Here is a 26,079-nt window from a genome sequence, read left to right as displayed (position 1 = left end):
CCAAAGTATGGTCCCCCGTGGCACGCTGAGCACTTCTGAGCTGAAAAGGACAGGAGGACCCCAGAAAAGCAACAGGGCCTATCTCTGACTTTCTCCTTTCTTCTGTTTCTAACCCCTATTTTTTCCCAAAAACAAGTTATAAAACCTAGAAAGTTCACTCTTTGGCCTACCTCCCGTGAAAGTAGATCATAAGACCCTCCTGTGACAAGTGTCCTTCCTTCTACCCAGAGGAAAGAAATGCTACACAGAGAGGCCAAAAAGAATCTGAACAGGCCTTGCCAAATATCTCCCAGTTTGTTACCATTAGGTCATACTCCATTTTTGTCCAGTTATATTTCTGCACACCTCTCCACTTCTTTCCTCAGACTTAGGATAAAAATACACACTGTTCCTTGGGTCTTTGAATCTTAATTTCTGAAGCCTCTCATGTCACATAAAACTTCGTTAAATAAATTTGTGATGCTTTTCTCTTGTTAATCTGTCTTTTCTTATGGGAGTGTCAGTCGTGGACCTCATGATGGGTGAGGAAAAGATCCTACTTTTTCTCCCCTAAAACAGCTAGGTGGAGCTATCAGATGTGTAGTTGTTTAGGTGGATCTGGAGTTAGGAAGAAATGTTTAGGTTTGAGTTACTTTTCTGCGAGTTAGCAGCATGTGGGTCTTATTTAAAGATGTTATCAAGGGTGTGAATGTGGAAAGTAAAGACAAGAGAATCAAGAATGGAACCCTAAGGTATGCTAATATGAAAAGGTTACAGAAAATTAGGGAAGGGATTACAGGAAAGTCTGAAACAATATCATTTCCTCCACACATTCATAGAGCTCTGGGCCCACAAATACTTGGATTTTTATTTTTTTAATTTTCCTGCTATAGCTAGGTACTTAGGACTGTCACCAGTGCTACTAGAATCCATCAGTTTTAAGAAAAAAAATGTCTTTCATCTCAACTTTCTAGCAGCTCTTTGTTTTACGATCTGCCACCTCTCTGCTTTCCAGCACCTGGTCATTGATGTTATTGCCTCCAGTGTCCACATTCTGCCCCCTTTCTCTTCTTCTATAGCAGCTACTGCTGATCCCATGTTTGCCAGCATTCTTTCTATCCAACTGATTTCATCTCTAATCAAACAACTAGAGTTCCTTACTGATTTGGTCTTTTATATACATATATGTGTATGTGTGGGGGGTGTGTGTGCGTACGCATGTGTTTAGTATAAGTACCTTAGGAGATTTCAGTATGTGTAGTTACAATCCCTACTCTCAATTCTGGCATCATGCTAAGCCGTATCTTGTCCCTGGGCTTCTGAACCTGCTATTTCCAATTCCTAGCACACTCTTTTCTTTTTCCTTAGACTAGGGAGTTTCGCTTTATTTCTGAAATATCCGTTAAGAGGACAGAGAACTTTCCCCCAAGCTTTCAAGTTTGGTTTTGGTGACCCTGTGTTTATTTTCACATTAGTAGTCATCACACCATATTGCAATTTTTTTTTTTTTTACTTGTCAGCAACCTTGATTTAAACACTAGCTCCTTGAACGTAATGTCTCTGTCCTGTTCACTATCATATCTCTACTATATAACACAGGGTTATAATATATAATCTTATATATTATAACATTTTTATAATTTACATTATATAATTAAACTCTAGTAAATTAAATTATATGTTTTGTACTTTTAATTAGTTTGAGGGTAATTCAGGATGAAATCGCATGACTTTATTTGCCTCAGCACCCAGTACATTGCATGGTATAGAATCAAAAGTATGTAAATAATTGTCGATTGATGTAATTGAGTTCATACTATGAATTTCTCTATTCATTTGAATTTCTTTTTTTTTTTATTATACTTTAAGTTCTAGGGTACATGTGCACAACGTGCAGGTTTGTTTCACCTACAATATTCTTGCTGAAAGGAAGTCATGTCCTGCCCTGAATATTCCCTTGGGTCATCAGTTCTGAATGATACAAAATGTAAATTAAATCAAATCTTTTTCTTCTTTTGCTGTCAGTAGAGAGACTAAAATGGGAAAGGTGAGAGGAACAGAGAGAAATGATCAGATTAGCAGCTTTGAAACTGTACAGAGTTGTGGTATTTTGGCAGCCAAATATGAATATTAGAGTGTTGTATAAAGGTCAGGCAATGTAAAAATGCTTCAGGCAAAGTAGAAATGTTACCATAGTAAACAATGGACTAACAACATTTGTGAAACTCTGTAAGTTAACCTCTGTGCAGCTTTGACTTTGAAACAGGTCGATTGTCAATGCACATAAATATTCCTTTCTCTTTTTCAAAGGTTAATCAGCTTTTATCTTAAAAAGAAACAGATAAAAATCAATCAAGCTATGGAAAATACAAAAAGAGAAGTAAGGCTGTAAAATTAATGAAATGTATGATCTTACCTAACTGGAAATGTGAATCTTAATACCCTTTGGCAGATCAAGCTGACCAACTTATTTATGAGTTTGCAAACATCGCACTTCCATGCTTTTGTATCAGCTGTCATCTTTGCTGACTATGTCCTCCACAGTTCCCAAGAGCAACAATGTATATAGCTCTCTCCTACTCATTTTTCAGTGTTTAATTCTTTGATAATTCCCTTCTAAACCCATACCCACACTCACACACCCCCCCACACACACCTTAATTTGATTTCGATCCCTCTTCTGTAGGATTCTATAGCATCATATTCATAATATTTTATAGAGCTGAATCTATTCTCTTAAACTTGTTAGTTTCCTTGTCTAAGTTTCCTAATAAGCTGTGATTAATTGCAAATCATGAAACCATGTTTTTCTCAGTGCTATATTTCCCTGTGCCTAGCATCCTAGAACAAAATAGATGCTCACTAAATGTTGAGTGATTCTAGCCAAGAATAAATGAATCTGCCTATGAAGCCATGGAAATCAAAGTTGAAGATATTTGCTATGGTGGCCTTTTCATTTGAGAATTTCATTATGTAAAAGTCAACCTTAATTAATTTAAAAACTCTTTGAATAAAATTGCTTGGCAATGATTTCAAAATGTATTTGTTTTCCTTCTCAGTGAGATACCTTTAGGAATTTGTCTTTAAGATGACACTAACCCTTCAGGTTTGAATAGGCTACAGAATGGCTTTGAAGTCTTAAGACCTATCCGGGCTCTTCTATAGAGCTTGATGGTATTTAGAGGATTTCTGTTTCTCTGGTTTAATATCTTTTTAAATCTATGACTTGTGTGATTAACCAAATCCAAAATAACATTACACGCTGAACAAGAAAAGGGAAAGGGCTAGAAACCTTTCCCTTTGTTGATGCCTTTCTTTTTGTGTATTTCTGGTTTATCCTCTTGCAGCTTTGCCACATAGAGTAGTGTTTGTATCTGTGGTCTTCGAAAGACATTTGTGGACCTATCAGTTCATTATTGCTCCTAAAAGTTCAATACACAGACATTTATCCTCTTGTAACTGAATTATTCTCTTCATTCTAAGAGAAAAGAAAATAAGGCTGCTTCAGCCACACTTAATGATTCATGTGAAACAGAATAGATGGTGATGTGTTCTTATGTAGGTTCCTGTGGGATGGGATCAGAGTATTTTTCTTCCATCTGACTATGCTGAGAAATAGTTGCCAGTTTACCTATGTTCTTGTCTGCTTTTGAAATGGAATATTAAAGACTTAAAAGCGGACATTGCAATATCTTGAAGTGAGTTTCTGAATTATAATAGTACCATAAAGGGAAGAGGCAGGATTCTCATAGGGAAAACCTGTAGGCTTCAGAGCCAAACAGACTTATATTCAAGCCCTTGTTCTTGCTATAGAACATAGTAACTGTAAGCTGGAGGAAATTAGTTAATTCTCCAAAAGTCAGATTATTCAACTGTAAGAGTGGAGGATGCTGAAATTTCGTTCATGAAAATCGTTGTTCACTGAAACAATTTAAAAATGCAGAGATGACTGCAGGGACAAAAATAAATGTCTATTTGTAGAGAGGATACTGTGTGTTCAAATGTAGAGAGGATACTATGTGAAATTTGCGTGGCATTAGATTACATACTTTTTTTATGTTTTATGTCTGCAAAATTTCACAACAGGCCCTAAACAACAGTAAGCCACAAATGACAGCTACTTTTTCTGCAATAAAAAATTCCCAAATGACTGTGGCATATGAATTATTAGCATTTAATGTTAATTATTTCTAAATTTATTTTTTATCTCACTCTTGGATAGTTTAGTATAGACCTGGTAGGCAAGCCAGCTTTCGTTCAAAGCTAGGCTGTAGCATTGATGGCTATGTGACCTTGGACAAATGTCCTACATACTTTACAACCATGTTCTACAGCCTGGGCTCCTGTTCCAGATATACTTCTTTTTTACATTTTATTTTTATTTTTGTTTATTTATGTATTTATTTTTGATAACTGGTCTTGCTCTGTTGCCCAGGCTGGAGTGCAGTGGCATGACCATACAGGTCACGATGACCTTGAACTGTTGGACTTGAGTGATCCTCTCACCTCAGACTCCCAAGTAGCTGTGACTAGAGGTGCATACAACCATGCTCTTCAGCTCTTTTTTTGTTTTTTGAGATGAACTTTTGCTCTTGTAGCCCAGGCTGGAGTACAATGGCACTATCTCGGCTCACTGAAGCCTCTGCCTCCCAGATTCAAGGGATTCTTCTGCCTCAGCCTCCCGAGTAGCTGGGATTACAGGCACCTGCCACCATGTCCAGCTAATTTTTGTATGTTGAGTAGAGACAGGATTTCACCATGTTGACCAGGTTGGTCTTGAACTTCTGACCTCAGGTGATCCATCTGCCTCAGCCTCCCAAAGTGCTGGGATTACAGGCACGAGCCACCGCATCCAGCCCTCTCCACCTCTTAATTGCTTAATAAATTTAGGAAAGTTACTCCTTAAAATTCAAATGCAATAAAACTCAGTAATACCATGATCTGAGCTCACATTCGGGGGGATTGGACCAAGTTCCCTCTCTATCCCCTTCTACAGCAGGGATGGCCTAAAATTCCCATTTTCAGAGGTGGTTGGGAAAGAAAGTGACTAAATCTTAATATTCCTAAATAGGACCAGTAAAATGAGCACAAACTCACTAAAGATTCCTAGAATGTTCCTTTTGCTGTACAGAAGCTTTTCAGTTTAACATAGAACCATTTGTCTACTTTTTCTTTTTGTTACCTGTCTTTTTGAGGTCTTAGCTATAAAATCTTTGCCTAGGCCAATATCCTGGAGTGTTTCCACTCTGTTTTTCTCGAGTAGTTTTAGAGTTTCAGGTCTTTTGTTTAAGTCTTTAATCCATTTGTAGTTGATTTTTGTATATAGTGAGAGACAGAAGTTTCATTTCATTATTTTGCATATGAGTATCCAGTTTTCCCAGCACCATTTAATAAACAGGGTGTCCTTTTCTCAACGTATGTTCTTGGGACCTTTGTTGAAAATCAGTGGGTTGTAAATATGTAGATTTATTTCTAGGTTCTCTATACTGTTCCATTAGTCTATGTGTGTATTTTTATATCAGTACCATGCTGTTTCAGTTACTATATGTTTGTAAGATATTTTGAAGTCAGGTAGAGTGATAACTTCAAGTTTGTTCTTTTTTTTAGTATTTCAAAGAGATAAATATCTGCACCTTATTTTTATTGCATCGCTATTCACAATAGCAAAGACATGGAATCAACCTAGTTGTCCATAAAAGGATGAGTAGATAAAGAAAATGTGGTATATATACAGAGAGAAATACTATTTAGCCATAAAAAAGAATCAAATTCTATTATTTGCAACAACATAGATAAAATTGGAGTTCATTTTGTGAAGTGAATGAAATAAGCCAGACACAGAGAGACAAACAATATGCATATTCTCACTGATGTATGAAAGTTAAAAGAGTTAATCTCATGGAGTCAGAGATGAATGATGTGTATCAGAAGCTAGAAAGGGTGTTTGCCATGGTGAGGTGATGAAGAGAGGTTGGTTAATGGGTAAAAACATACAGTTAGATAGAAAGAATAAGCCTAATATTTGACTGTAGAATAGGGTGACTATCATTAACAATATATTGTATATTTCAAAATAGCTTAAAGAGAGGATGTGAAATGTTCCAAATATAGAAGTGATAAATACATGAGGTGATGGATATCCTAACTTGATCATCACATATTCTATATGTGTAACAAAATATGGAATGCACCTTGTAAATATAAACAATTACTATGTATCAATAAAAAAAAAATTTTTTTTGAGATGGAGTCTCACTCTGTCACCCAGGCTGGAGTGCAATGGCGTGGTCTCGGCTCTCTGTAATCTCTGCCTCCCAGGTTCAAGTGATTCTCATGCCTCAGTCTCCCAAGTAGCTGGGACTATAGGCTTACGATACCATGACTGGCTAAATTTTTTTTTTTTTAAGTAGAGACGGAGTTTTGCCATGTTGGCCAGGCTGGTCTCGAAATCCTAACCTCAGATGATCCACCCGCCTCGGCCTCCCCAAGTGCTGGGATTACAGATGTGAGCCACTGCCTCTGGGCAAAAATATTTTTTAAAATTCCTAGAATGATTTAAACTGTCCTAGGTATAATACATAGGGATCTATCAACCATGCACAGGTAGGTGGTGGCAAACTCTAGGCAGCACTCATAGAGGCTAGGATTGCCCTGGACTAGTACCATCTCTCATTTTTACCACCACCGCAGACATCACATTAACCACGTGACTCACACTGGTGATTCCATTAAGCTGCTAATAACATGGCACATTTTATATGATGTTTATTTTTTGAACTCTACTTGCTGCAATATGGCGTAGTTGGTCTTGCTGTCATATACTAACACCTACCTCCAGAGAGACTGTGAGGATTAAATAAGACAATCCACATAAAGCACTTAACATTGTAACTGGCACTCAGTAAATAAAAGTAAGTGGTGACTGGCTATTGTTAATTTAAACACAGATCTAAAAGTAAAAGGAAGCTGTACGTTTCAGTGATATTTTGTTGCCTTTTCCCATAAAACAATACAGTATTTTTTATTCATACTGACATATAAAATAAAATAATCATATGTATAGATATGTATATATAGACATAAGCTATATCTATACCTATCAATATAGAATTATTTCAAAAGACAGGTGTATCAGGCTATAGAAATGTCAAGAAACAGTACAATTCAGTTAGAATTGCCTGTACCTCTCTGGGTGCAAACATATTCGGAAGCACTGGGCACAGCCATGAGACTGGAAGAAGACTCTCCAATGGGAACAGTCTTTTCCTGAATTAAATTGAAAAGACCTATTTGAAAAATAAGGCTCTTCTGGGAAAGCAAAAGCCATTATCCTGGTTAAATAGTTACATTTACTTGTGAGTGAAGGTTGACTATTGCGCAACATCAACATATTTTAAATTGTTATCCAGACATCTAAGTTCTGTGTCCTCCCATGGCAAAAACAAATAACTAAAAGACATGTTTGATCCCTTGTCTCTGAACTTTTATATTGTTCTCAGATTGAATAGAAATACTGGAATCATAATCATAGATACTGCACAATTTCCTCTAATAATAAAAGAGCAGCAATATGCTAATGAGTCTGTGTAGAAACAGACAGAATGGCATATGCAATGGTAGGGATCAAACACAAAGATTTAAATAAGTTATGAGCCAACCACTGCTGGAATTTTGCTTGTAAGTAATCATTATTACCAGTTCACTTTCCTCCTCCTCCTCCTTCTTACTCCCCTGCATCCCCTCCTCTCCCTCCTTCCCCTCTTCCTATTCTTCCTCTCCCTCTTCATCCTCTTCCTTCTTCTTTCTGACAACATGCTAGAAATCACTTGAAATATCTACTGAAATTGAGTGTGTTGAGGCAGAAATAATATAATAAAAGTTTATTAGAAGCCAAATGGGAGGATTGCCCAGAGAACAAACACCAAGAAAGTTTCGGAGTGTGCTGGAGTTTGGTACAAGTTGAAAGACTTTTATAGAAAAGTTTAGGAGAAAAGGTCAGAAGGTCAGTGGTCCCTGATGCCAGAGTTGTCCTTTTGATTTGGAAGGTACAATATAGAAGTTACAATCATTGGCAACATGCAGGCTAAAATATCTGTAATATAAAACCATCATAAACGTTATGATTCAGAAATAAATCAGCATCCTTTTTAGTGTCAGTAGGTTATGAATTAATAAGTGCATAAATAATTTCAGCAACTCATAAGATTCCTTTTTTTTTTTTTGAAACAAAGTTTCGCTCTTGTTACCCTGGCTGGCATGCAATGGCGCCATTTGAACTCACTGCAACCTTTGCATCCTGGGTTCAAACAATTCTCCTGCTTCAGCCTCCTGAGTAGCTGGGATTACAGGCATGTACCATTATGCCCTGTTAATGTTGTATTTTTAGTAGAGATGGGGTTTCTCCATGTTGGTCAGGCTGGTCTCGCACCCCTGACCTCAGGTGATCTGCCCACCTCAGCCTCCCAAAGTGTTGGGATTACAGGCGTGAGATGTTGCGCCTGGCCTATGATTCTTCACTCAGAAGAGGATGCCACCATGAATCACAAGATCTCCCCAAGATGGTTAATTTAAAAGCCTTTTTACATTTAAAGTAAACTGCCAAATGTGACCCGTATGTTATCAGAAAGCATGTTAAAACCGAGTGTTCAATAATCATCCATTAAGGAACACAGACCAGGCCATGAAGTCAGAAGTAAATGCTTATGGCATATCTTTTACTTTTTAAACTCTGCTAGTTCAGGTGCAAGTAAATGACTCTCTGGGCTGTTCTGACTCCATCCCTCCATTCTACCTCTGTTTCAAATTACAGTAAATAAATAACAAATGTTATTACGCTTTTGAAGAAATGCGTTAATATGCTAGCTGCTTTTCTACTGGTCCCCCTAACTGTTCATACCAAAGTCTTTATCCAAAATTCATCTGTAGCTGTCCACACATACAGAGCATGTACACGCGCACACACACACACACACACCAGCACCCACATTGTTTTCACTGTTGTGATTATCCTAACATTTATTTTGTAAGCTTTGGAAAGGGTCGGTGAAGAAGCTTTTCATATCAATAAACCTACAGAAAGTATATATAAGTCGTAAGGTACCAATGAACTGCTTCCATAACTGTTTACTTACAAGTTTCCTTCCATTGTCCAGAAAGAAATAAAGACAAAGCAAGGTATGCTCTAATTAAAACAGGAATGTCAGTTAATATAGAGGAAGTAATATAATCTGTTTGGAATGTTACAATTTATTGCCACTAACATGATACTTTGGAATTTCCTAATACTAGTAAAGAATGGATGAAAGAAGGAATATTTGTCAGAAAGAGTGTGGCCTTTGGGTTCGTAGCTGTGTGGACTTGGCTAAGTTATTATTTACTCTGGGCCTCTGCTTTTAACTATAATATAAGAATAATGGTAACTACATGGTAGGACTGTTGGAGGGATTTGAGGTAATGCAAATAGTGTTACCTACGTGAAAGGAAACTCTAACTCTACTAGTTATGAGAAGAGTGAGAAAGCGTGTGGAGAGCCTACCAGGCTGCCTGACACAGAGCAGGTCTCCTGTGAGCATTAGAACTTCGAGCCCCCACAGTCTGGCAGACAAATTCACACACACACAATTTCAAAGAACTGTCTTCTCATAGCAACAATGCAAAGGATTTTTAATTATATTCACTGGATAAAAAAGTGAATCTCATTCATTTAGGAAAAATATTACAATTGTTTTTTAAATACACATGATTTGTAAGGATTTTTCTATAAATAATATAATCTGAACCATTTGCATTTAAAATGGACATATACTGTCAGAATCTTTTTTCTTTTTTAGCAGGAGATGGTTTAATGACCCAATAAAAATTTCTACAGTACTTTTCCAAATAACACCTTTAGGGTTAGAATAAAAATAGATTCCAAAATAGCTCCAAAGTTGTAATTTAGTATGATTAGTAGCTCAGCTTTTGTAGATAGATGAGAGACATTCATTGTTTGAGCTTTTGTAAAGCTTTTAGAAGTTCCTTGTTGAAGAAAAATCTTACTGAGCAGACTTAGAAGTACTTTTATTTGGAATCAATTACGTATTACTTCTTTGAAAATCTTAGGAAGTTCTTAAAAAAATTTTGACTGTTACAATTGAAAGCTTTAAATTTATCAAGAAACAAACTGTTTGCTGTATAAGTATGTGAAATTACTCTACCAAAAGGAGAATTATGGAAGGAAAATTATAGTATTTGTTCAAAATACTTCTTCTTGTTCAGCATAGTCCCATCCCAGTGGAACAATTATTCTTGCTGTGCCATTGACATTAGGGTTGGCCATGTAACTCGTTTTGGTCTGACCTGTATGTGGATGTGGCCTGTTTCTCTCCTGAGCAGCAGCCTCAAGATGCATTATGTGCTTCTGTTCTCTTTTCCTCTGCTACAAGATGGGCAGAGGAGCTCCTCCTTCAGCCTTGTTCCCTGATTAAAGAGGACATCAAAGCTAGTTGCGGCTAATCCACAGCAGATTTGCAACATGCACAGTAATCATTAGTGAACAGCTTGTTGGGTTTTTATTAAAGGAATACACAGATACGAGGACCACAAGGAGCAGGAAAGAGTATTAGTAACTCTGCTGAAACTCTCCTCATGGCTCTTTCCAGTCACTCCTTGTCTCCAGAGAAAACACTTTTCTGAATTCTCTTTTCACACATTAATTTTTGCTGTAGGTAGTTGTTTGGGTCTTTCTTCATTCAGTAATATCATTTTGATGTTTGTCCGTGTTGTTGTGGGTAGTAGTAAATTCACTATCATTGCTGTGTAATTCTCCATTGTCTGAATATAGCATCATTTTATACCCATTCTACTTTTGTTGAAATTGGAGTTGCAGCAATTTGGGGCTAATACAATAGTGCCACTGTAACATCATTGTAGATATCCTTGGTTACACATATGTACACATTTCAACTAGGTACATCCTTAGGAATGGCCATGCTGAGTCCTCTGTTGTACATATGTTCTGCATTAATTGATGCTGTCATCAGGTTCCAAAGTAACTATACTAATGTATACCTCATAAAGCGAAGGATGAGAGCTTTTTCTGCTTCAAATTCTTGCCAATACTTATCTATTGGGATATAGTTTGGATATTTGTCATCACCGAAATCTCCAATGTTGAATTGTAATCTCCAGTGCTGGAGGTGGGGTCTGGTGGGAGGAGTTTGGATTAAGGGGGCAGATCCCTCATAGCTTGGTGCTGACTTTGTGATGATGAGTGAGTTCTCGTGAGATCTGGTCATTTAAAAGTGTGTGGCACCTCCCACCTCCTCTTTTTCTCTTGTTCCATGTGACATGCCTGCTCCCTCTTCATATTCTGCCATGATTGTAAGCTTCCGAAGGCCTCCCCAGAAGCTGAGAAATGTGAGTCCCATGCTTTTACAGCCTGCAGACCCATGAGCCAATTAAACCTTTTCTTTACCTTTATACAAAACTCAGGTATTTTTTCTAGCAATGCAAGAATGACCTGACACATATTGTTTGTCACTTTACCACTGGAAGGATTATGTGGTGATATCTTATTGTGGCTGTTACTTGTTTGTCCTGGTGACTAATGAGTTTGCTCACATTTTAATATGCTGATTAGCCATTCGGTAACCTCCTTTGTGAAGTGTCTGTTCCAGTCTTTTCTTCATATTTTATTTGGATGTTCCATATTGCCTTTTCTTATTGATCTGTAAGAGCTCATTATTTATTATGGAGCTAACTTCTTTGTCCAAAATATGTGGTCCTCATGTCGTCCTTTGCGCTATAGCTTGCCTTGCCTTTCCATTCTCTTGATACCATTTCTTAATTGTAAGCAATCTAACTTAACATTATTTTCTTTTTTCTTTTTTTTTTTTTTTTGAGATGGGGTCTCGCTCTGTCCCGCCAGCTGGAGTGCAGTGGCCGGACCTCAGCTCACTGCAAGCTCCGCCTCCCAGGTTCACGCCATTCTCCTGCCTCAGCCTCCCGAGTAGCTGGGACTACAGGCACCCACCACCGCGCCTGGATAATTTTTTGTATTTTTAGCAGAGACGGAGTTTCACCGTGGTCTCGATCTCCTGACCTCGTGATCTGCCCACCTTGGCCTCCCAAAGTGCTCGGATTACAGGCGTGAGCCACCACACCCAGACTTAACATTATTTTCTTTATGATTATTGCTTATTGTGGATCTGCTCCATGATCATGAAAACATCATTTTATACTATCTTCTAGAACTTTTATTATATTATCATTGACATTTAAACCTGCACTTCGTTTGTAATTGACTTTGTTAACGGCATGAACTGAGGTATCACTTTTCTCTTTTATTGAAATAATCACCTGATTTTCTCATTTATTTAGGGACAATGAAGAAAACGGAATTAATTTTCAAGTTCAAACTCACTTTCTAGTAATAAACTTTAGCTACAAAAGTTGTTATATGTTTTGTTTTTATATGTGTTATATTTTTTGTTCATTACTGGTATGATTTTATAATATTTTGTTTAGTGCTTTTATTCATATGTTCACTAGATACATTGTTTTGAAACTTTTTCCTTGTAATAACCTTGTGAGATCCTGATACTAAGACTATTTGGACTTTAGAAAATGAGTTGAAAAATGTTTCCTCTTTTTTTCTTCTCTAGAGAAGTCAGTTTAGATTGATGCTGTTTCTTCAAATGCCTGGAAGGAAAGACTGACTCTGACAGTTTGGATCACATTTCTGTGCTTTTCCTCTGGGATACGGGTATCTCAAGCTCCAGCTCTCTTAGTAGCTCTATGATGCTTTCCAACAGATGTGCTTTGCATTTTACCTAGTATTTACCCTTTTTCTTAGGAGAAGACTGGTTTTCTATAAGCTAATCTGTTAAAAAGTTGCTCTATGCTACTTATTTAAAAATTTCCATTAACATACAGTCTCTTCAAAAGATTAAAAATACTTTCACCTAGAGACAACTCACAAAAATCCAATTTTTTCAGATCATGTGCATGACCAGATCTACATGCCTGATTTCATTCCCATATCTAAGCTATACAATAAAGGTGTTAAGATAAAAGCGGAGAGATTGGTTGTGTGCAAAATCTAACAATGGAATCTAATAGTGGGATCTAACAGGTATTAGTAGCTAAATAGCATTGAAAAGAAATGTCTTGCAGTAAGTTGAGGGTGTTGACTGCAGTTCCACAGTGCCCAATGCCCTCCACCAAATAAACAAAACCAAACTTTCATAAACTTTGACCAATGCCTTCAATAGGCAAAGAAATCAGTTCATCACATTGGATTGATAGTTCAAGGTTGCAATTTGGTACACTGGAAACAACCTCAAACGACATATCTCCTTTGCTTATAGAGTCAAGAAATTCCTAGATTTAAATCCCACGTCTACTTTTTAAAATCTGTGTGACTTTCAAAATGCCACTTGGTTTCTGTACACATTTCATTATGTATAAATAGGCTAGTCTCCTACAATCCATTCCCATGTAATTGCTGAAGTGATTTTAATATATCCTGGTCAAATCTCACCATTCTCTCTTTGTGAAAACTTCCAATGGGTTTCCATCACCTTTAGATTACAATACAATTTATTTTGCCAGTGAATGTCCTCCTTAAGCCAGTGAAATTTCTCCTTCATCCCAGGGCTCTTCTTCAGTAGTCTTCTGTGATTTCCACAGCCAGCATCTTTTCCTGTGCTGATCCTTCCGCTGGGATCACTAGGTGTCATGGGTGCTGCCTTGTAGGAAATAGAAGGTGCAATGATTCTGGTTATTTATTCATAGAGGAATACGGGTGATCCTCTTGGAAATTTGGGACATTCATTTCATAGTTGATTGTGAAAATGAATAGTTTGGCATTTTTGTTATTTCAAAAGTGTCTTACCTGGGTGAAACTAATGTTTTAATCCAAGTTCCAGTGGCTTGATCACACCCACAGCTGGAGATCCCTAGTGAAAAAACCAAATGTTGGCCTATTTCCAAGCATGCTGGGAAGGCGAGCTCACTCAGTGATGGAGGGCACTCACACATAGCCTGTGAGTTACTTTTCTAGGGAGCGGGCATCCACCAAGGCAGCCTCTCCAGCTGGTCTGTTGCCATTATTGTGTGATGGATGTTGCCCTGTAGGAAATAGAAGGGGCAATTAGTCTGGTTGTTTATTCATAGAGGAAGATGGATGCTCCTCTTGGAAATTTGGGACATTCATGCATACTAAGAATAATACAAAAATAATGAGACTGATAGTATGTGTGTGTGTGTGCACATGTATGTTTGTAGGCTCGTGGGGAGTCACCAATGTTAATTAAGAAACTGGAGATGATGTCGAAAGTGGGTTGTTGAAAACAGAGCAGTAAGAGGTGGCAGTGCCTCGGAGGCAAGTTTGTGACCTGTATGTGCTTTTGGACAGACAGACCTAAGATCAACCACTTATTAGCAATGAAACTTTGGACATATTGTGATGAAATAAAAAATAGCATATGCAAAGCACTCAGTATTATTTCAGGCATGTAGTGGACACTTATTAGTGCAAGCTATTGTTATTAGAACCAGTTCTACCTTCGTTATAATTGTGCATAGAGAATTTCACAAATGGAGACATTTATGACAAAAAATATCTTTTGATTTTCCCTTCTAAAATTATTGGACATCCCATCTGCTTACTGCTAATAAGCCTACTTGCATTATCAGAGACCAGAACAGGTTTGGCAAGACTAAACAGTAGAATGTCAATTTTCTATGATGAGCTATTTGTTTCCTGTGCTATTTACAGGCAACTGATCCACTCTTAACTCATACATATAAGGGCACTAGGAGAATTAAATGGAGCTCAAATATAGATCAGAATCCTACTAGGCACTATTGATGCTTTGTCTTCATTGACATCTTCATTCATCCACATGTTAAAATCTTTATGTGGGAGGAACAGATAATTTCATTGTAACAAAAACACCTGATGATAATGTGTTATGGTTTTGAATAAATTAAGTTCTTTATGCCAGAAAATCATGCAGAATCTGTATGTGTGTTTCTATACCTATGTCTATATCTACTAGGTATTTATATACATATATGCATATGCTTATGTATATATTTTACTTTATATGTCTGTGTGCTTGTATGTACCTGTACAGGTGGGTTTCAATGTATGCACATATAGGTGTGTCTCAATGTGTGTGTGCATTCAAATAAATATGTTTATATGTATCTTGAAAATATCTCTAAAACGCAGTGAAGATTACTATCTTTCTGAGAGTCTGTATGATGTACAAAAAAGAGCCTAAGACTTGAGTAACGAGAATTGAAATTTGGGTTCTTCAACCTCTGTCTGTGATCCTTAGGTTTATCACATTATGCTTAACCACCTTTTTGACCCTCATATATAAATCTGAATCATAAGATTATTTGAAACTGAAATAAAGATGACCTGTCACAGCACCATGCCTGGTACATAGTAGATACTGAAAAATTATATGTTTTTTCTTCCCTTCCTCACTTTTCTTCCTTTCTTTAGAAAACAGTTACTTCAATGCTACATGGTTTTATTGACATCTAAAATGTATATACAGTTGATTTTTAGTTTGGGCAGTGGAGGCCCCTCTTAAATATATTCTGGCAGATAAAATGCCATGATTTCTCTATTAATGCACGATCATGACTGGGAGAATGAAGAGGCTGTGGTAGTTATCTCCAGAGGACAATATAGTGTTCACAGGACTATCTTGAAAGACTAATGGACATCTGGAATACTAAGATGAGAATTAAAGTAGAATGAAAGGTGCCTTGCAATTTATTATAGAATTCAACTGTGTATTCATCCAGGTTGCCAAAAAAAGCAGATACTGAAATGGAATTAAACAGTCAAGAAATGAATTAGGAAAAAAAAGTGCTGGTGAAAGAAAATGGGAAGGGTGCTGGGAGAGCTGTGCAGTTCTGATGAAGGTTAGACAAGGCCACTGGGGTGGATGTTCCTGAGCCAAAACCATGAAAAGAATCCTATGCATCTTAGGAACAGGAAGAGCAAACAGCCTTGGTACAAATGCAGCAATGGATTTCAAAGTACAGAAGCTGTCACCCAGCAATACAAGATCTGAAAAAAGCACTGTCATGTGACCACATAGGTAGGTAAGAAAGAAGAAAGGAATCTGCATTTACCATGATAGAATCTTTGATAGGCACAGGCAAACTTCTTAGCTCCTAACTCACTCCTCTAATTAATAATACAGTATCACTAAGTATATATATATGGTTTGTAGAATCTGTGTAACCATAAATTAATTAACGAAGTTGTTGAAAAATTAGAGGAGAATTAGAAATACAATGTATTGCAGCCATCAAGTAGTAGGATTTGAAAGGATACAGTTTAGTGTGGTGGATAAAAGCGGGAGTTTTCAGAGTTACAGGAACTAGATTTGAAGCTTAGCTCTACTATTTGGCTGTGTAACCTTGAAACAGTGACGACGTGCCTAAGTTTCTAAATCTTTATAGTTTGGACATCATGATACCTACTTCAATGGGACTTTTAAAGAGTTAAATTAGGCTTTTTAATAATCACCATAACGACTGGCAAGAGATGGCATCTCATTGTGGTTTTGATTTACATTTCTCTAATGATCAGTAGTGTCAAGCTTTCTTTTCATATGTTCGTTGGCCGCATGAATGTCTTCTTTTGAGAAGTGTTTGTTCATGTCCTTTGCCTACTTTTTAATGGTTTTTTTTTTTTTTTTTTTTCTGGTAAATTTGTTTACATTCCTCATAGACTCTGGATATTAAACCTTTGTCAGATGGATAGATTACAAAAATTTTCTCCCATTCTATAGGTTATCTGTTCGCTCTGATGATTGTTTCATTTGCTATGCAGAAGCTCTTTAGTTTAATTAGATCCTATTTGTCAGTTTTTGCTTTTGTTCCTATTGCCTTTGGTGTTTTCATCATGAAATCTTTGCCCTTGCCTATTTCCTGAATGGTATTGCCTAGGTTTTTTTCTAGAGTTTTTATAGTTTTAGGTTTCACATTTAAGTCTTTAATCCACCTTGAGTTAATTTTTGTATAAGGTGTAAGAAAGGGGTCCAGTTTCAATTTTCTGCATATGGCCAGTCAGTTCTCCTAGCACCATTTATTACCTAGGGAATCCTCTTCCAATTGTTTGTTTTTGTCAGGTTAGCCAAAGATCAGATGGTTTTAGGTGTGCAATCTTATCTCTGAGTTCCCTGATCTGTTCCGTTGATCTATGTGTCTCTTATCGTACCTGTACCATTCTGTTTTGGTTACTGTTACAGATTCTGGCTGTTGGTGGGATGGTAAATTAGTTCAACCATTGTGGAAGACAGTGTGGTGATTCCTCAAAGATCTAGAAACAGAAATACCATTTGACCCAACAATCTCATTACTGGGTATATACCCAAAGGTATATACCTAGTAATCATGCGTATGTTCATTGCAGCACTATTCACAATAGCAAAAACATGGAATCAGCCCAAATGCCTATCAGTGATAGACTGCATAAAGTAAATGTGGTACATAAACACCATGGAATACTATGCAGACATAAAAAGAATTAGATCATGACTTTTGCAGTGACATGGATGGAGCTGGAAGCGATTTTCTTCAGCAAACTAATGCAGAAACAGAAAAACAAATATCACATGTTCTCACTTATAAGTGGGAGCTGAACAATGAGAACACATGGACACACTGGGAGAACAACACATACTGGGGCCTGTTGGGAGGTGGCGGGAGGAAGACCATGAGGAAGAATAGCTAATGGATGCTGGGCTTAATATCTAGGTGATGGGTTGATATCTGCAGAAAACCCCCAGGGCCCACATTTACCTATGTACCAGACCTGCACATCCTGCACTTGTACCCCAGAACTTAAAATTTGAAGAGGAAAAAAGGGTTAAATTAGGCCTAAACACCAGGAAATTAGCATTTATTGATGGTTTAGTATATTTTAGACACTGTTCCATGCACTTTATAGTAGTTTATCAAATTCTATTAGAAAACATAAAATAGGATGCATTATTGTTCTTTACATGTTTTTCTTTTTAATTTTAATGAATGTAACAGATGAGGGAACTGAGACATAGAAAGGTTGAGAACATAAGTGATTCTCATTTTTGCAAGTGTCAGAATCAGAATTAAGTTCAGCTAGTCTCCCTGTCGTCTTTTTCTAACTACTACAGTATACTCTCCTGCCTCTCAAATACATCTGGATAGATAAAATGCCCTGATTTATACATTACTGCATGATCATGACCCCAGGGCAGGATGAAGAGGATGTAATAGTTACCGCCCAAGGAGGAGCTAGTTTTAACAGCACAATGTATGTTTTCCCCAAGAATCTATTTGGAAACCTGAACTTGATCAATATAATGCTCTGCATCTTCTGTAACTCTGGAAATCCAATCCTAGGTTATAACAACCATTATAACCATTACCAGATACCCAAGAATTACGCTGTTATGAGAATATCTTCTAGAAGTTACTTCAGAAAAGTCTGTTACCACCTTAATCTGATGTCTTTAGGATTAATATCCAACTGAGATACTTTAGGTTGCTCAGGGGCATAACGTAATTATTTGGGCGGCAGAGACCCCTTCAGAATTTTTTCAACATGTATCATGCAGGCAGTTTCCTACTCAGATGATTAACTCCTCTCTTGGACAAGTGGAAAATTGGAACCCTAAAATCTGAACTGAAATTTCAATGCTGACACAATAGAGAGAGACAGGGTGAAGTAGGGTCTTCAACCCCAAACTGTAGAACTCAGGTCATTTCTCATGTCTTGAGACTTGTACATCACTGTGGTCCCACCTAAAGGTGAGAAGGGAGAGGTTAAGGGTGCAAGTAGTTTCTGACATTATGGACTGGTCTTGGGATGGAGACAGATTGTCAGTGACTATAATTAGTCCCAGGAGAGTGTCATGAGTGTAGGGGTGTGCCTGAGGGGTGAACAGTCCAGGTGTCCATCCACAAATCCTCTGGGGTTGATGGCTGATGTTTATTGCACATACTTAGAGATAGCAGGTGTTTTGGCTGCTGTCCTTTTGCATCGGTGAGCAGTCATAGGTCACAGAGAGAGCAGAGTCACCTCTGAGCTCTCCCACTCCCAGGTGGTTTATTTGGAGAGTTATTTGTCTCATGAAGCTCCCTGGAGCCCAGGAGCTGTCAGTCTATTAAATCAAGGGAAAGAGAATTAGTAACACCTTCTTATTTTCAGGGTGTAATAACCTGCCCTATAAATCCACCCAAGTCCTGTTGTTAATCTTTAGTCTATGTGGGAAGCAACTGCTGTTATTGGTGCTGCATTGAGAATAGGCCACTTTATTACTTTGGAAGCCATAAAATACCTCTCTGGCTAGAAGGGAGGCTAATTCCTCTAGACCATTTGGGTAGATACATTGATGCCCTCAGCCCTGTGACTAGTTTGGGATGCAGAATGTTGATGGAAAGGAGGAAGGTGTATTTCTAAATAATCAGGTTTGAAATGCGCCATGATAAAGAAAAGTACATCCTGGGGGTCTATAGAAGTAAGCTTAAGTGAGCAAGGCAGTCTTCCCTGAATGATCTCCACAAAGCCAGCGTTTTGCAGGACTTTCATAAAAACAATAAAAATTGTTCCAAGGTCAAAAAGTTTGTGGACATATATTGAGAAGGTTTAAACCAATTACTCTAAAATGTCTGGGTCTTACTGTGCATCTGTAGGAAATATGTAGTATGCAGTGTTTACTAAATATATTTAATCGTGGAAAACCCCTTCACCTTGTGAGAAGGGCATCAAATAACATGTTTTGACCTGTGTGCTATTTAGATAACAGCTCAAGATATGTTCTTCTGTATTAATATAAATTATTAAAAGTTTTGTACCTATTGTGGTAATTTGGGTCCTAAAGGAGGAGCTATCTGCAAAATTACTTTATATCAGATGTAATTTTTCAATAACTAAATCAGACCCCCTCCTACCTCTGATGTGCACATGGGTAAACCAAGTATTTACTTTGTGGAAGAGGGATGATTTTGCCCCAAGTCAAAAAACTGCTTAATTATTCATAAGGCAAATGTCCACCAATTGATCTGCATAAGTATTGCGTGTTCTCCTGTTACTGGGATTTATTTTTCCATATTATACCAGGCATTTGGAGTCACATCTCAGTCATCTTTCAGTAAGTGACTTTTCTGGATATACAACAGAATGCCTTTCATGGTGAGAAAGGAAGAGGAAGGCAGGGAAAGGAAGAGAGCCTGGCCATCTGGATATGTTGGTCTATGTGATTACTCATAAGACGACTCAAATAAGCAGATGCCATGGATGGTAATTAAACCTTTCTTCTGTTCTCACTGGAATGTAAAAACAGTGTTTCTATGGATGACAAAGGATCCTTGTCATATATTCAAGGGTAATCACAAAAGGGATACATAATAACCCTGTTAATCATCAGAGAACCAGAACATCTTTGGCAGCAGCACTTTCTCAAGGTGATCACGATTTCTTTACCCCCAGCACCAACTCTTATGAAACACTTGTCAGACCTGAGTCTGTGAATCCCCTCGCTGGCTCTCCCAGGCTTTCAGCAATTAGCTAGCATGTGCCTTTGGTCTGAAGATTTTTTTTTTGTCTCTTCAGATGGCTCCATGGTCTAAAAGATAGTGTTATATCTACCCTCAAAGGATGCTCAGTCTGTGGTCGTAAAGCTTTGTGAAACTGCAGAAACTGTCTTTGCTGGAAAGAATAGTGTTCTCTGCCTGAAGGGATAATATTGGAAAGTTGATAGCGTCCTTATGGCCTTACAGTCTTCACTGCTTTGTTTCTTTCTCATTTCCCAAGAAAGACAGATCACAAGAGAAAAGTCTGTTGCCTGGGACACATGTTGATGACACATGTTCAGATCACTCTCCACACAGCCTTCTCTATTTAACCAGGGCACCACCAGCAACCATAGCCGGAGCCCCACAATGACTGGCTCCAGGTGGGATTGTAGACCAAGGGAAAAGAGATACCACAGTAACAAGAGGTTGGGGACTACTGAACCACCGCCTGTCGTCTTTCCCAGACCCTCCTAATTTTTAGGCCCCATTTTAAAAAATATATTTTCTGAGTGGTCTCTCAACGGAGTTTATATAGGAATAATTCAACAGTTATTTCTTCATGACCTACTAGGTCCTGAAGATACAGAAGTGAACAAAACAAGACAACCCCCATCCCCATCCCCATCCCTGGTCTCCAGGAATAGGTACAGGTAGTTGCTTCATAAATGTCATCACATAACATGTATTGAGTCTTTACAGTTAATCAGATATTGTGAATGTGTTTTACACCTCTTCATAAATGTCATGCCCACTCCGTGAGCTGGTTTGCAGATGAGAGATTAAGGAAATTTAGAAACAAATTTCCGTGATAATACAGCTAGTAAGTAGGAGAACCTGGATTTGACTCCAAGAAATCCGACTCCAGAGCTCACCCCCACCCCACCCCAACTAATATACTTGTTCCTGACTCACACTGAGTCTCCCACCACTACCACCAGACCTGTTATAGAGATGGCATCATACAGATGTGTCTGATGTTCCACCATTATGGCTTTATTTCCTGAATATGTCTTCCCCTATGTCTGCTGTACATTGTATTTGGAATGATCCTGTGAGAACATGCATTCCCCTTGGGATTTCTTTAAAAAATAAAAATAAATAAAAATGGCTCCTGTGGCCAGGCGCGATGGCTCACACCTGTAATCCCAGCACATTGGGAGGCTGAGGTGGGCAGATCACTCGAGATAAGGAGTTTGAGACCAGTCTGGCCAACATGGTGAAACCCCGTATCTATTAAAAGTACAAAAATTGACCAGGCGTGGTGGCACATGCCTGTAATCCCAGCTACTTGGTAGGCTGAGGCAGGAGAATTGCTTGAACCCGGGAGGTGGAGGTCGCAGTGAGCTGAGACTGTGCCATTGCCCTCCAGCCTGAGAAACAAGAGCGAAACTCCGTGTCAAAAAAGAAAAAAAAAAGAAAAAAGGCTCCTTTGGAGGTCCTATAAGTGATAGTAATTCTAATCATAGTAAATATGCCTGATTTTAGTTCACACGTCACCATATTAAGTAGTATATCAGTTTACTAGGACTGCCATATAACAAAACACCACCAACTGGGTCGCTTAAACAACTGAAATGTATCTTCTCACAGGTATAGAGGCTGGAAATCCAAGAGCAAGGATTAGGTAGGACGAGTTTCTCCTGAGGCCTCTCTTCTTGGCTTGCAGATGGCCACTGTTTCACTGTGTCCCCACTTGGTCTTCTCTCCATGCGTGCATATCCCTCATGCTTCTTTGTGGTTAGACTCTGTATTTCAAATTCCCTCTTCTTACCAGCAGACCAGTCAGATTAGATTCGGGCCCATCTTAATGAACTCATTTTAACTTAATCACCTTCCAAAAGATCCTGTCTCCAAATGCAGCCACATTCTGAGGCACTGGGGTTAGGACTTCAGCTCAGAGCAAGTAGTGTGCAAGTTACTTAATGTTTAATTCCCATTTTCAAAAGCATAAAATGGAGGTAGCCACAACATTGACATTTTGGGTTCATTTCATGTAATAATGTAAGTTATGAGGCTTAAATAAGGTCATTCTGTCTCTGGCTGAAGTATTGAATGAAAAGACTGTATGCTTTTTGCCCCTTTTGTTTGAAGAGCTGCTTTGTTCTTATCTATCGGGTTTCAGCCCAGATAATCACCCTGATAATTTCTTCAGAGCACTTTCAAAACCAGAACTTATTATTTTTATTTACTTGTATATTATCTCTGTCATGCCACTGGAATTTAAGCTCTATCACAGAAGGAACTGTATCTGTTCAACTCACTGTCCTACCAAGCATCCTAAAATGGAGCATGACATATGTACAGGGTGCACAACAAATATTTGTGAGATGAATGCATGCCAAATATATTTTTAATCTAATTACATTTAGCTTTTCTTTTTTTTTTTTTTTCCCCAATGGGACTTTCATCAGACCTATTTAAGGCCTTTTTCTTTTGCTCATTCTACTACTCCAGCTGACTGATTTTCCTGTTTCTGAGGAGCAGTTGGATCCTTTCCCATTTGGACTGCTACTTTGGTGGTGAAATTTCTGCCCTAAGGGGACCTCTTCATCACAGCCTCAGGTAGGAAGTACACAGCTCTCCTGCTAATCAGCACCAACCTAGGGGTTTCATCCCCATCCACTCCCAGCTTCTTCCTTATTCCTATCTGCCTATTTTGTTTAAAGTTGAATATGTTTCAAACAATACTATTAACACATTGCACCATTTCCTCCCTTAACATGAAATAATTTATCAAGATTTTCAAACAATATATAGCTGAGGGCACACTTCAAAAGAGAGGAGACGGAGACTGGGTAGACGTGGACTGTGGGTGCATGAACGCAATGGAGGCGTATAGGCAAGAAGCATGAAAGCGTATTTTTACTTCTGGTTGCCTTCTGAGAACTGAAAATGTCCTCTTAGCTTTCTCATCCCCAGTTCTAAAGAGGTATTTTGACATTGAATTTTTATATTGGCTCCCCTGTGGCCTCTGGCTCGGGAAGAACACCACTTCCTGCTCAATCACTCAAAGAGAAATCTTGGATCCTTCTGAGAAGTTTCCTTTCCCTTCTCTGCTTTAACCAGTTGGTCACCAGGTTGTCTCTTCTGTTCATCTCACTCTACAAATGTGGATTTGGATAAGGAATTCTCATTTGGATGACTACATGAGTGACAGGTCCCTACAAGCATCTGCCCTCTCACATCAATCTTTTACAAAGCCATAATAAATTCCACACTCAGATGGCATTCACAACCCTACAGGGACCTCTGCCTACTGCCTTCTCCATGTTCTCATTCTTCACATTATTTCATCAAAGTGTGGGTAACTTTTATGTTACCATGAGTAATGTTTCTTTAATTTTTAATTTTAGAATAACTTCAGACTTCCAGAATGTCGCAAAAATTGTACAGTTTTTGTATAGTCCTTACCTAGTTGCCCCTATTTTTAACATCTTACATTATTACAGAACAATTATCACAACTAAGGAAACAAGACTATTACATTCCAGTTATATTTCTATTAACTAAGTTAAGTCCAAATTTATTTGGAAATTGCTAGTTTTTACCTAATGTCCTTTGATCCTGTTCCAGGATCCCATCTAGAACACCATATTACATTCAGTTGTCATGTCTCCTTGGCCTCCTTTGGACAGTGGTAGTTTCTCAGGCATTTCTTGTTTTTAATGACCTTGACAGTTTTGAGTAGTGCTTATTTTCCAGAATGCCCCTCCACATGGATAGACTTAGGTTGTGGATTTGGGGGAGGAAGACCATAGAGGTCAAATGTCATTCTCATTGCATCATATCAAGGGCACACACTATCAATGTGGCTTAAAGTCATGTAAAACTGAATAATCTGGCTGAAACAGTGTTACCAGTTCTCTTCACTACAAAGTAACCCCACCTGCCTACCTTTCTAAACACTATTTTCTGAAAGAGCAGCCCACACTCAATGAGGGTAGGAAAGAGAATGTTAAGCCCCACATCTTGGAGAGGGAGAATCTACAAAAATTATTTGGAATCTTCTGTTTGTGTGCTATGTCTTCTACCTCCATTCATTTATTTCATTCATTCAACAATTTATATAATCATTAATAGATATTAATTTAAGGTGTTGGGTTATAACCCAGTGCTACATTATTTTGATTCTCAAATTGTGTCAGCTTGGACCACTGGGAACTCTTACAGGTTAGTCTCTTTGACCCTTTATTTCTGAGCACTTCTTTAACTTTCTGGCACTACAAGTTGCTCCATGAGGTTCTTGTATATTCTCATCTCTTCCCTAGAACCCAAAGAACTCTAGTTTTTTTTTTTTAATTAAAGAATGGCATCAGAAATCCAGATCTGGTCATGTATATGCTCTTACTACCTTCCATTGCTTCTAAACTCTCTCAGTGGACAGCTATGAAATATATGAACGTATACAAATCTGCATGTACACACACACACACACACATATATATATATAATTATTTTCATATCCTTTTATATCTATATTAAATATCTAAGCATGAGTCCATACTATGTCACAGAGTCTAATCCTATACCTGATGATTCCTAGCCATTTTTCCCTTGCTTATCTGTAACTTCCATCTCCAGCAGAAAGAAATGTCACTCCCACCATCAACCATTCCTTTACTTATTTGTTCAACCCCAGTATATTTGTAAAGCAGTTTCAGCATTTTTAACTCATACACCTGAGAGACATAACTTGATCTACTAGAGTATAGAGTTCATGTGCACATCCATCATTGTCTCTTTAGCTTTCAGTTTCCAGTCAAAGAACTGTTCTCCAAAGTTACTTTTGTTGGAAACTTCTTTAGTGAAATTAAATTTGGGTTTTTACCATTTTTGTTATAGTGCATTTCATCCTGGGATTCCTTAACTATTGGCTGATTTTTTGTTGTTGTGGCATATACTAAGGTTTCATTCTTTATGCCATAAAGTCCTATTGGTTTTGAAAAATGCATATTGTCTCATCACTGTAGTACCATGCACATTTTTTCATCACCTTAAACTTCTCTAGTTGAATGAGATCTCCTTCCCAAACTTTACCAACTACTGATATGTTTCTATCTTGGTAACCTTGCCTTTTACAGAATGTTACATGAGTTGAATCATACAATATGTGGTCTTTTGGGTCTGCTTTCTTTCATTCATCCCTATTTTTGTATGAATTAATAAATAGTTTGTTTCTTTTTATCACTGAATAGAAATCCCACTGTATGGATAGACCACAGTCTACTCACCAATCGATATATTAGGAGATATCTCAGTTAGTTCTAGTTTTTGGTAATTATGACTAAAGCTCTTATAAATGTCTGTGTGCATGTTTTCAACTCAGTTTGATAAATAGCTAAGAGTGTAATTGAATCATACAATAAGCCTATTTTTAACTACAGGCAGTCATTTGAAGCTTTCTTCAAATGCACTTTACTCTGAAATGCCTCTGGACTTACGCAAGTGCTTTTCTTTTGCCTGGAATGCTCCGCCCTCTTTCCTTTGTATTTGTCCACTTCTTTCTTCCAGACATCTTCTCAA

This window comes from Macaca thibetana, chromosome 12 (assembly GCF_024542745.1).
Source record: "Macaca thibetana thibetana isolate TM-01 chromosome 12, ASM2454274v1, whole genome shotgun sequence".
NCBI lineage: Eukaryota > Metazoa > Chordata > Mammalia > Primates > Cercopithecidae > Macaca > Macaca thibetana.
Note: the sequence above shows the minus strand (reverse complement) of the source record.